This window comes from Corythoichthys intestinalis, chromosome 3 (genome assembly GCF_030265065.1).
Source record: "Corythoichthys intestinalis isolate RoL2023-P3 chromosome 3, ASM3026506v1, whole genome shotgun sequence".
NCBI lineage: Eukaryota > Metazoa > Chordata > Actinopteri > Syngnathiformes > Syngnathidae > Corythoichthys > Corythoichthys intestinalis.
Genome location: NC_080397.1, coordinates 41301954 through 41314923, shown reverse-complemented (window position 1 = coordinate 41314923; position 12970 = coordinate 41301954). Strand labels below are relative to the sequence as shown.

The 12970-nt window shown below is 37.8% G+C and overlaps 1 protein-coding gene across 2 annotated transcripts in view; it reads right to left on the bottom strand.

Moving 5' to 3' along the window:
* Nucleotides 1–492: 492 nt before the first annotated feature.
* The window catches only part of LOC130913501 (LIM domain transcription factor LMO4.1-like), a 38246-nt gene continuing 25768 nt past the window's right edge, over nt 493–12970 (bottom strand). Inside the window, exon 6 of one of the 2 annotated variants that reach the window (XM_057832168.1) lies at nt 493–2316. The gene's annotated coding sequence lies outside the window, so the exon portion shown is untranslated. Of the gene's footprint in view, nt 2317–2373; nt 10615–12970 lie in introns of those variants that run through there. The other variant, XM_057832167.1, reaches the window with a different exon arrangement.

Genomic DNA, 12970 nt, shown 5'->3' with positions numbered 1-12970 from the left:
AAATGAACCAGGAAGTGACCCAAAATCCAAAGGAAGTGACTTGTCAATGTCCTAAACTCAAAAGCAATTGACCTGTCAATGTCCGAAAATCTAGTTGAGCCCATAAATGCCGAAAAATTAACAGCAAGTGACACGTAAAATCACCAAAATTAATTGTTAATTAATTATTAGAGCCGCTTTTAGCTTAGACAGCTGGTTAAGATGGACAGTAGATCAAATGGACAAATATTATTCATTCATTCATTCATTCATTTTGCAAAATCAAAATATTTCAAGGTTCAATTAAGTCCCAGTCATAGGCTGAGTTTGACTTTTGGGGCAGAGGGGGCACAACATGTTGATGAACCCAAAACACAGTTTCAGCAATAAAATGAACTTCCAAGAATAATTATAAGTAGAAAATAAGCGTTTGTTGTCTCCCATCATTTTTGAGGGGAATTCTAAATCAGGCTACTTAGGACAGCCAAGATGGTCATCCATTGAATATGGTATGCTCGCGGGTGTTAACAGGTGTTCTGTCAAATTTTGCACCCCATCAGAAATTGCAACTTTGTGTTAAAAATGGCCATGAATACAGTGGTTACAAAGTAAACACTACAAACTTTCTTTAAATAAAGGAATATTTACTTACGTTTGATCATGGACGGACATGTAGAAAAGTTCTCCTCAGACACATTCTGCCATGTTAGCTGCACACAATAACTGCATGCCTCTCTTTCACTTATTATGTCTTGGCCGTGTGGTTAAGCATTAATTTATGCCATATTCATGTGCAACATGTATGTTTACGATGTTACTTGTTTATTTAGCACCTGTGGATAACATTGAGAATCCAGCTGAATGTAAAAGAGGGCTTATTCACCACGACAACAGCTTTGGGAGCAAAATATTACAAGGGTGCAAAATTTGTTGTACAATTTGCGTCTTTAGTGGGGCAAATTGAAACTCTGCCCACCATTTTGGCGGTGCTCTCTGGCTTTTCATGTTCCAAATTTTCAATCCTTGGTTCTTGTTCAGTAGTTGTCACTTTTGAGGCTTTTAGGTTTGAAAAAATTTACGTATATACATCTTGCCTCTTCGTTCCTCAGTTGGTTTTGGCTAAGCAAAGCAAATGACCGTCTAAGGTGCTAGTTGTGTTACAGTGTATTTGTGGGTTTCTTGAATAAGACAACTTACAGAAAGAGTTGACGTGTTTTTACTGACAGATCTTTAGATACAGAACAGAAGAGAGGCATCATCAACATTAACTGTCCACTGGCGGGCTTTTTGTCAGCTGTCTCGAGCTCACTGGTATCTCTTCCATGTGCATAACTAATCAAACATGCAGATATGATTTGCTCATATCATTACGATAGTAATGATCAGTTCGAAAAATAAGTTTGACCCATTATATTTTTTTTTTATTCATTTAATTCATTTTTGTTGTTTGTTTTATTGCTTTACAACTTTTATAGACAATATTTTACCTGAAAATTCTTAATTTTAAAATCATATATAGGAAAGTTAATTACATGCAATGACAGTTTTCGGCCACCAGCTCCCCCCCCCTTAAAATCCACTTATGATCCCAGTCCTTTATATACTTCAAGACTGGTAAATTTTAAAAGTTTAAGTTTATGTTTCAAGAGAACAGCAAGCTTGTATTTAATTGTCAAAGTCAAGCAATTCATATTGACAAAGCTTGAAACTGGCTAAAAATTGAGCCTTTTCAGATTCCTGCAGCTTGCTTGCATCCACTTCCTGCCAGACAAAAATAGTCTGACATAAGGGAATGATATATGATCCTAGTCATTCATCTAAATTGGACAAATGAGGCCCACACATCTGAGCTGTGAACGACGTAGTCCCAATAACACAGAATGCAACAATGTAGACGTGGGAGTGTGTGCGTGTGCGTTTATGGGTTTGCATGAATTTAGATACACATTACCATTTCGATCATGACTTTTCCTAAGTGTGTTTCGAATTAAATGTGTACTTTTTCACAATGTATGTCGATCTGCCTGTTTTTGGTTTGTGTGGGTGCGTGTGAGTGACTGAGTGAAAGACATGGGGGTAGCGTGAGAGGTGGCAATGTTGCATCTGCTCCTCATTAAAGGGCGCTAATGAACGCACGTGTGTTCCACCTGGTTTAATGGAGTGGGGGGTTGACGAGGCCCTGGCCTTTACCAGCTTTCACAAAAAATGTCCCAAGACAAACAGGACAGCTCCATCCCCAGACGGTCATCTGACAACATTTTCTGGGTTGCTCCTCTAATGATGAAGGTGATGCTTGCCAACAGCCCCCTCTGAGCAAGACACAAGCTCACGTGGAAGCTAGAGGAGGACAAGTAAAATGCATTGGCAATGTAATCAGGGTTCATTAGCTGAAATGAATGGACATGTCTTTGATTTTAAAGTGCTGGCTAAATACCCAAAGGATCGGGAATTACGGCATATTTTCCCACCCCCTTTTGAGATATGTACTTCCATGTCATGCAAATGAGCCACTGTTCACCCCATGCACCTCTACTGGGAGTGCAAACTGTTGCCCATTTTGAGAATTTGGCCAAGTATTTATACAGCGAAAGTACTCTGACCCCTGTGGAAATTCAGAACATGTAATAGCTACCTGTACACAATTTTTCCACAGGATACAAACTTATTTATGTTATTATCACACTTTCCACAGTTACCATCACTTGTGTTGTTGACCCCAAAAACTCACAAAAACAAACTCAGAAAATTTAACTCATATTTCCAGAGTTTATTCTATACCAGGGGTCGGCAATCCAAAACTTGAAAATTGCACCAAAAAAAAAACAAATATGTTTGGAGCCGCAAAAAAAAAATAAAAGCCTCAATAAGCCTTACAATGAAGGCAACACATGCTGAATGTATTTACATTAGCCTGTGCATTTTCATCAATGATGACTACAACGAAAATATTTTGTTGACGAACAATTTTTTCATGACGATGACGAGATGATAACGAACTAAAAACATGTCTTGGAAGACTAAAACATAACAAAACAAATGCCAGTTTTTATCTGACGAGATGAGAACGAGACGAAAATGCGTCATAGTTTCCGTCCTATGTTCACAATATGCGACATTTGATGTGTAGTTACCCTGCATCGTAGCAGGGTCTGGTAACTCGTAGCGTTAGCATAGCATTCACGTTAGCATTAGGCTATTGTTAATGGCGAGTGCCCTCTTAAACTCTTGGACAACTTTTTTTTACATACAGTTTGCGGCTGCCAGGAGGGATAATTGAAAATAATGTACTTTTTTCCTGCTGACGGTGTCTTTTCACGTGATAGATTTCTAGATGCTTGTAAATGATACAATATGTGCTCATCTGTCAATGTTCATTCGAAATTTTCATTTTTGTCATGAAACTTTAACATTTTACAGACGGAAATACTGAGTAAACATTGACTAAAACTTGATGAAATTAGTTAGTTTTTGTCAATAAAAACTAGACAAAGAAACATTTTGAAATGACTAAAATATGACTAAGACTAATAAACATTATTGTCCAAAAGACTAAGAGAAAGTCGAAAATAAAAAGGGCTGCCAAAAAACTACAACACTCATACTAGCTATATTAGCCCTGTTTTCCAAATCACTAACTTGGCTATAAATACATAATGAGCCTTCATGATTAAATGTTTATTTTTTTTCCTGAAGTTTATCCTATGGCGAATGACGCACCACGTGATTACTCTATTGTACGATACCACCTCAAGTTTAACTTCATTGTAATATTAATGAATTAGAAAAATGTTCGTATCATGTTTGTCCTGCTACAGAAGCCACATTAAAACAAAATGTATATTTCCCTCCCCTATCTTTTTCCATTTTCAAACATTTTTGAAAAAGCTCCTGGGAGCCATTAGGGCAGCTCTAAAGAGCTGCATGTGGCTCTAGAGCCGCAGGTTGCTGACCCCTGTCTTATAGACAAGCTCCCGAGGTACTTCCACTTTATTTCCGCATTTCTGCTCGCGACTTCCGTTTTACACTTTCTCTAACCAAAACAACAATGACGCTGGAGTGGCATCACTCATCGAAACCCCTCAAAAAAGACAATTTGGAAATACCGCATCCATTTGCCATCATCACGACAGGGGACGACAACATGTTCATGAAGGCAGATGTGGAATCAAGCCCATGCCACCACAATGACTGGGTGTTTATCTAGCCATTTTGCCGCTGTGTTATGGAAGGTTTGTTAAGATCAGATAAGATAAGAAAGCCTTTATTGATCCCACCATGGGGAAATTCTCGGTGTTGTTCTTCCTATCTCTGCATTTTCATGTGCCCAATGCTCCAAAAATACAAAAGCTAAAAACTTGCAAATTAAATGACTTGTTGTCTTTGATGTTGTCATTACGATGATGATTGTAATTATGATTAGGTTTAATATTAAAAATTGTATCCCCTGGCCGCGGGAGAGCACACACACACACACACACACACACACACACACACACACACACACTAGTTATGAGTAGGGGTGTCAAACGATTAAAATTTTTAATCGAGTTAATTACAGCTTAAAAATTAATTAATCGTAATTAATCGCAATAAATCGCAATTCAAACCATCTATAAAATATGCCATATTTTTCTGTAAATTAATGTTGGAATGGAAAGAGAAGACACAAGACGGATATATACATTCAACATACGGTACATAAGTACTGTATTTGTTTATTATAACAATAAATCAACAAGATGGCATTACCATTATTAACATTCTGTTAAAGCGATCCATGGATAGAAAGACTTGTAGTTCTTAAAAGATAAATGTTAGTACAAGGTATAGAAATTTTATATTAAAACCCCTCTTAATTTTTTCGTTTTAATAAAATTTGTAAAATTTTCAATCAAAAAATAAACTAGTAGCCCGCCATTGTTGATGTCAATAATTACTTACACAATGCTCATGGGTGCTGAAGCCTATAAAATCAGTCACACCCAAGCACCAGCAGAGGGCGACAAAACTCCGAAAAACACAACAAGTACACATTTCACTGTGCTGTCATTTTAATCCGTTTGAGCGGGGCATTTGTGCGTTAATTGCGTCAAATATTTTAACGTGATTAATTTTAAAAATTAATTACCGCCCGTTAACGCAATAATTTTGACAGCCCTAGTTATGAGTTATGTTGAATTAATTGAAGCCAGAAAAGAACCGCAGTTATATATTTTGGACATTGACATTTATTAAACTGAAAGTCCATTCAGGACTTGAATTACAGTAATAACAGTTATAGGTCATTCTACTAGGAAAACAGTAAAACATTGCCTTTTTTTTACGTTCAGTACATACGTTACATTATACGACAGGATTTTTTTTTCTTTGGGTCATGTTTTAAAATCTCTTAGATAACTACATCACCAAAACACGGAAATCAAGCAAATCAATGCAGCGCAGTGGCTCCGTCCAGGGGATACAATTTTGACGGCACATCGGAACGACACCAGCGCCGTACCATATTCAATGGATGACGATCTTGTCGAAAAGTATAGCTGTCCTAAGCAGCCTGATTTGGAATTCCAATCAAGAATGATGGGAAACAAAAAATGCTAATTTTCAACTTTATTATTATAATTATTCTTGTAAGTTAATTTTATTGCTGACACTGCATTTCGGGATCATCAACATGTTGTGCCCCCCCGCCCCAAAAGTCAAACTCCGCCTATGCTTCTTACCCTAAATGCATAAATGCAATTGTTACAAGTTTTTGTATGTTTGTTTACAGGTGGAAAACACTGTTAGCCAAGGGAAGCCAACTGGATGTGCCACACAACAACACTTACTGTACGTTGATGGACATATATCGAGACCACGTGTATTCTACTACGATGATGGAATCCTTGACTTATGCTCCACCTTCGTTGATGTTTTTCTAAAAATGTTATAATTTGTGATTTATTGACCTGTTTTGCACATGCGCCAATCATTTTAAATAAACATGAAATTGAATTATGTTGTCCAAAAGTTTTATTGCGATCTATATCTGAAATAAAGGACTGACATATTATTTGTGTTTATATGTACATGTTTGATGAGCTCATAATAACATAACTATAATCTAAACAGATGAACAATACATTGTAGTATGTCCTTGTAACAACAAAATCTGTGTCAGCCCTTCTGCATTCGGCAACTGTATTATAATTTGTAATTTTGCCTCATTTTCATCACTCAAGTCACCGGTGTATCAATCTACACCTTATGTTAACACAGGCTGCACAGCTTGTTAGAATTTGTCCACGAACGATCAACAAAGTGATAATAACGAACGCAAAACACAAAATGTCCGAGAGCTAGCTCATGGGTTCCTCTGGTTTGATTTTGCAGTTTTAACTTTGTCGACACACTTCTTACTTCAACTGCTCTTCATGTTGTTCTGTCTAAACCGAATGTCCTTAACAGAAAATGTCAAAGATGGTGACGCCCATGTTTCACTCAGGAAACTTGTCTATACGCTCAATGACCCAAGGGCATTTTGTTTGACTGCTGTGGTATACGGTAGTTTTCCAGGAAGGTTTAGGTAAATTCCAAATTGTAGTATACGAAAGATTGGAGGGGAAATAAGCTTCAAAGCATATTATGCTGTGTGTTGAATACAGTATGGGCTTTATTGTCAATAAACTCGTTTTTTTTCGAAGAGCAAGAAAATAGAAAATTCTTGTGTCATCAATCATCTCATATCAATCCAACAAAATCATGCAGCCACAGGACCCAATGACCAACCTTTTGTGGTAATGTAGAAATGCTACAATGATTAAAAAAATAAAAATAAACCATACATGCACAAATGAGCACTATTACATTTGTTGGTTGTGAAGTTGCTGCTTTCTGTTGTTTCATTTGTTTTCCAATGTATCGAATGACTTAAAATTGCTATATAAAGCTAAGACTAAGCTCAAATGAAAAAAGTGATATAAACACAATGATAAAAGCAACAGAATATAAATCATAATCCAATAAAATAAAGGGCAAATAGTGTGACAATCAGAAGGATGATAGCAATCAATCAAGCATACATTTCTGGGAATTCACAGGAGCTGGCATCATTTTCTACAGATCTGAGGTCTGCTTTCTGAATTTCTTGTTTTGACACAAAGTGCCACCAATTTGGTGTACATCATCAACATTTATTGACTTTATTCCTACAGTGTCAGAATGGAAGTCGCTCAGTTATTGTATTAGAACGTTAGGTGCTGTTCCACCAAAAGCTTTCTGTTGGTAGAAGGCCCCCCTCAGGCTTCTTCTGAACCCTGCCAGATTTGACATTCATACTATACCTAAGCGCACATATGTGTGCATGCGCCCTTTTCATTGTCCCTGTGTAGACTGACCTCTTGATGCGACGCGATATGATCATTTTCTTTAATGAAATAGCAGCTTTAAAATCATTTGGGTGCCATACAGGGTGTATTTTTAACAACTAAATTTCAGTAACTTTGCATGCAGTCATAGCTCTGACAATGCTACATGATGAAATCAGATGTGGTGTCAACCAGTGCATTTGCATATTGCGCAGTTGGTTCGGATTGTTTAGCTTTAATGCCATAGAATAAATATTGACAACCATAATTTCCAAAGAGCAGAAATTGCAAATGTTTGAAGTAGTACTTGAATGGATTAAATGTGAATACAGAATTACTTCTGATATTACACTGCTGGCCAAAAGTATCAGCAGCCCTGTAATTCAATTTCTCTTGGAAAATGATTGCAATTACAACTGCTTTGGTTGTAATATTTTCATTTATTATGCTTGCAATGAAAAAACACAAAATAGAATGGAAAAAAATTAAATCATGTTCATTTTACACAAAACTCCAAAATTGGGCCGGACAAACGTATCGGTACCCTTTGAAAAATCATGTGCTGCTTCTCTAATTTTTGTAATTGACAGCACCTGTTACTTACCTGTGGCACATAACAGGTAGTGGCAATAACTAAATCACACTTCCAGCCAGTTAAAATGGATTAAAGTTGACTCAACCTCTGTCATGTGTCCTTGTGTGTACCACATTGAGCATGGAGAAATGAAAGAAGACCAAAGAACTGTCTGAGGACCTGACAATCAAAATTGTGAAGAAGAATGGGCAATCTCAAGGCTACAAGTCCATCTCCAAAGACCTGAATGTTTCTGCGTCTACTCTGCACAGTGTCAACAATAAATGTAAAGCCCATGGCACTGTGGCTAACCTCCCCAAATGTGGACGGAAGAGAAAAATTGCCGAGCGATTTCAACGAAAGATTGCGTGGATGGTGGATAAAGAACCTTGACTAACATCCAAACAATTTCAAGCTGTCCTGCAGTCCGAGGGCACAACAGTGTCAACCCGTACTATCCGTCGGCATCTGAATGAAAAGGGACTCTATGGTAGGATACCGAGGAAGACCCCGCTTCTGACTCAGATACATAAAAAAGCCAGGTTGGAGTTTGCCAAACCTGAGAATGCCAAAAACATTTTGGAAGAATGGTCTCTGGTCAGATGAGACAAAAGTAGAGCTTTATGGGAGAAGGCATCCACAACGAGTTTACAGGAAAAAACCGAGGCCTTCAAAGAAAAGAGCACTGTCCCCACATTCAAACATGGCAGAGGCTCTCTGATGTTTTGGGGTTGCTTTGCTGCCTCTGGCACCGGACTGCCTGACGGTGTGCATGGCATTGTGAAGTCTGAAGACTACCAACACATTTTGCAGCATAATGTAGGGCCCAGTGTGAGAAAGCTGGGTCTCCCTCATAGGTCATGGGTCTTCCAGAAGGATAATGACCCAAAACACAGTTCAAAAAGCACTAGAAAATGGTTTGAGAGAAAGCACTGGCGACTTCTAAAGTGGGCAGCAATAAATCCAGACCTGAATCCCATAGAACACCTGTGGAGGACTCTGAAAATGGCAGTTTAGAGAAGGCACCCTTCAAATCTCAAAGACCCGGAGCAGTTGGCCAAAGAAGAATGGTCTAAAATTCCAGCAGAGCATTGTTAGAAAGTCATTGATGGATACCAGAAGTGGTTGTTCACAGTTATTTTGTCTAAAGGTTGTGCTACCAAGTATTAGGCTGAGAGTAGCAATACATTTGCCCGGCCCATTTTTGGAATTTTGTGTAAAATGATAATGTTTTATTTTTGTTTTTCATGGCAAGCAAAATAAACGAAGATATTACTACCAAAGCATTTGTAATTGCAATCGGGAGAAATTGAGCATTATCTGACAGAATTGCAGAGGTGCCACTACTTTTGGCCAGCACTGTATTTGAATACTTATTATTTATACTTTGCAGAGGTGGGTAGTAACATGTTACATTTAGTCCGTTACATTAACTTGAGTAACTTTTTGAGAAAAATTTACTTCTAAGAGTGGTTTTATCAAGCCATACTTTTTACTTTTACTTGAGTAGATTTGTGAAGAAGAAACGCGACTCTTACTCCGCTACTTTGGGCTACACCAGTTGTTACATTTTTCTTCTTTATTCTATAAATTAGATTTTTTTTTTTTTTGCCAGAGATGCCAACAGTGGCTCTATTAGTTTCACCAATGAGACTTCACAACAATAATCACATGACTTCGTTATGCCGCTCAGACTCAAGCTTGCCGTTCTTTGATCACGTCATACTGTTCAATCAGGTGGCATCTTTAAGGCACTGTAATAAAGTAAGTATTTGACTGAGCGCGGATTTTAATCTCTCTCCCAGTTTTTGTTTGGCACCGATTGACCACGGAAAACAGAGAAATGATCCTCTTAGTTTCATAATAGGAAACATGTTTTCTCCACTAGAGGGCACTTATGCTCTTTGGATGAATAATGCTTTATTTCTGGAGATTCTTTATTCTCTTGACGAAATTCAATGATTTAAAAAAAAAATTGCTTATTGTGGTTATGTAATAGGTTATATAGTACAGTATAATAGGAACGATTCACATAGATAACTGGTGTCAAACTGACTCCATAAAAGGCCAAGTGAGGGCAGGCTTTCTTTTAAACCAATGAAGAGGACACCTTTGGACCAATCTGATCTCTTACATGGGTAATCAGTTAAACTTTGTCAGGTGCTGCTTGTTTCAACAGAAAATTCTTTGGTTAGACTGTTTACGCGGTATCGGTTGGAACAAAATCCAGCACCCACTTGGCCCTTTGTGGAATTGGTTTGATGAATTTGTGGTGAGAAAAAAAAATACCATTGTTTAAAAAAAAAAAAAAAAAAACATCGTAAGCAGTCACTCACAATGTTACTCATGACTTGAGCATTCTTTTCACCAAATACTTTTTTACTTGTACTTGAGTACATTTTTTTGATGGCTACTTTTACATTTAGTTGAGTAATATTGATTTGTAGTAACGCTACTTTTAGTTGAGTAAATGTTTTGGCTACTTTACCCAACTCTGACCCTTACCCTGATAGCAGGCAACTGCGTTCCGGATCCGCATGGCAATCAAGCCTGCTGAGCGTCAGTGCGCCAGAAGCGGCCCGGATCAACTCTATGACAGTCCAAATGATGGATTACGCACTGTTCCGGGGCGGATCTTGCAGATCGGACTTGCTCAAAATCTGATATTTTACAGTCGACGTGTGACATCACTGCCAGCGCGCACCTGAAAGGCAACTAAACAGAGGAGCACGCAGGAGTCATGACACATCAGCGGATGGCAAATTTGTATGGTAAGTGGTTTGTTCAAAGTCGTTATCGCGTTTTGAAACTGCTTGACTGTTAAACAAGTTATTCAACCAAGCGTTAATAAATTGCCCAGTGTATTAAATTGATCTGCCATGTCTGGAAGTTAAGGAATTCAACATTTGTTGCATAACAACAGTGGGGAGAACAAGTATTTGATACACTGCCAATGGGAAAACCCATCATCAAAAACTCACCGATGTGACTTTCAGCTAACAAAGAATCTTGTAATCCTGATACTGAGCTCACTTTTGTATCTCCCCCCCCCCCCCCCCCACCCCCCCACCCCCGATTCTTTTCTGCTTGCCTGCCAGAATGCCTGCCTGCCCATTCACCTGTTCTATCACCAAACTGCCCACAGGATTCTTCGGACACTATGTGCTCTTCCCTCTCATCGTCAATGAACTCTTGTTACCACTGCCAGTTTTCCTCTGTCTCTGTGCTTACCCCAGAACCTTAACAAATACACTATGTTTACAGTCTAAAAATGGGTCATTTTTAATGTGGAATTTCTTGGTCCAATTAAAATGTTTTGTGAAAAACAATGTATTTTTATGGTGCATTAATATGTTAGCATTAATAAATGGTATAAAAAAAAAGGGATGTTATTATTGCTTTTAATAGAAAAAAATAATTTGCGATATCAACACATTACAGTATGATACACTGAAAAAAATGGACCCCAAATTTAATACTGAAAACAGTTTTGATACAAATCTGGCACAGATTGGGTAACATGTGTGCCACATCCAGGCCATACATTAATGTAGTGTCTGCCACTTTGGACCAGTTCTGGCTAGGGTTGTTCCGATCATGTTTTTTTTGCTCCCGATCCAATCGCGATCGTTTTAGTTTGAGTATCTGCCGATCCCGATATTTCCCGATCCGATTGCTTTTTTTTGCTCCCGATTCAATTCCGTTCATTCCCGATAATTTTTCCCAATCATATACATTTTGGCAATGCATTAAGAAAAAAATGAATAGAATTCGGACGAATATATACATTCAACATACAGTACATAAGTACTGTATCTGTTTATTATGACAGTAAATCCTCAAGATGGCGTTTACATTATTAACATTCTTTCTGTGAGAGGGATCCACGGACAGAAAGACTTGTAATTCTTAAAGGACAAATGTGACTTTGTATATTGTGACTAAATATTGCCATCTAGTAGATTTTTATGAGCTTTCAGTAAATGATAATTCAGTCATTTAAGTTCTGCCCAAATGCATGATGGGAAGTGCAACCCTGACTGTGCGTAATGGTAACAATTGATATATCTTCTCAGCGTTGGGAAATAAAATAGGGTGTTAAGAAAAAGATCAACTACTACCTTTCTTCCCCACATTGCTTCCCACGATATTTCTGATCATTGAGGGAGGGATTGTAAGGCTTTAGCCAGTTAAAAAAAGGCTTCAAAGGCTGCCAAAATTCTCTCATTTTATGTTGCCTTTTAGTTCTATGTATACGTAATACGGTGCCATTATAGATTGAACGCGACAATGTGTGAGTGGGTAGTGCAGCACATGCGTTAATTGTGTTAAATATTTTAATGTTATTACCGTCGTTGATGCGATAAATTTGACAGCCCCATTTTAAGCCAAAACTAAAGACTCTGGATGAGCGTAAGACATTTTGTCTGTAACGTTAAATAGAATTAGAAAACTATTTAATTAAAAAAAAAAATATATATATATATATATATATATATATATATATATATTAAAAAAGGCATGTCCGATATTTTTTTGCCGATTCCGATACTTTGAAAATGACGTGATCGGACCCGATCGATCAGCATCAATCGGAACATCTCTAGTTCTGGCCCAAAACTGGTTGCTGATCTGGCAAGTGACTCCATACTGAGTTTGGGCCATTGTTCAAAAAGACACTGGGGCGGATCCGTTTTACGAATTTGGGCCGAAATTTGCAGTACATCTGGCTCATGTCCGCTCCAGTTATATTTTGCTATCTGGGTTGCCATTTTATATTTTTATATTATTTATACTTATTTATTTTCACATACTGTATGCAGATTTTTAAAGTGTGCCGAAAGTAAACGTACATTTGCTGTGACTGTCACTTCTGTGCATCTCTGCATCTCAGTCAAGTGTTTTCTACAGTGACTGCCACTTGTAATGACAGTTGAATAGTTGTTCGCTCCTTGTTTACGGTTCATTCAGAACTTATAAGTGCTTCTTAATTTAATATGCAAATAGCTCGCCTGTCAATCTAGTTTTAATAAAAAGGGGGAAGGGGGGGCACAGCTGCTTCCACAAGGCG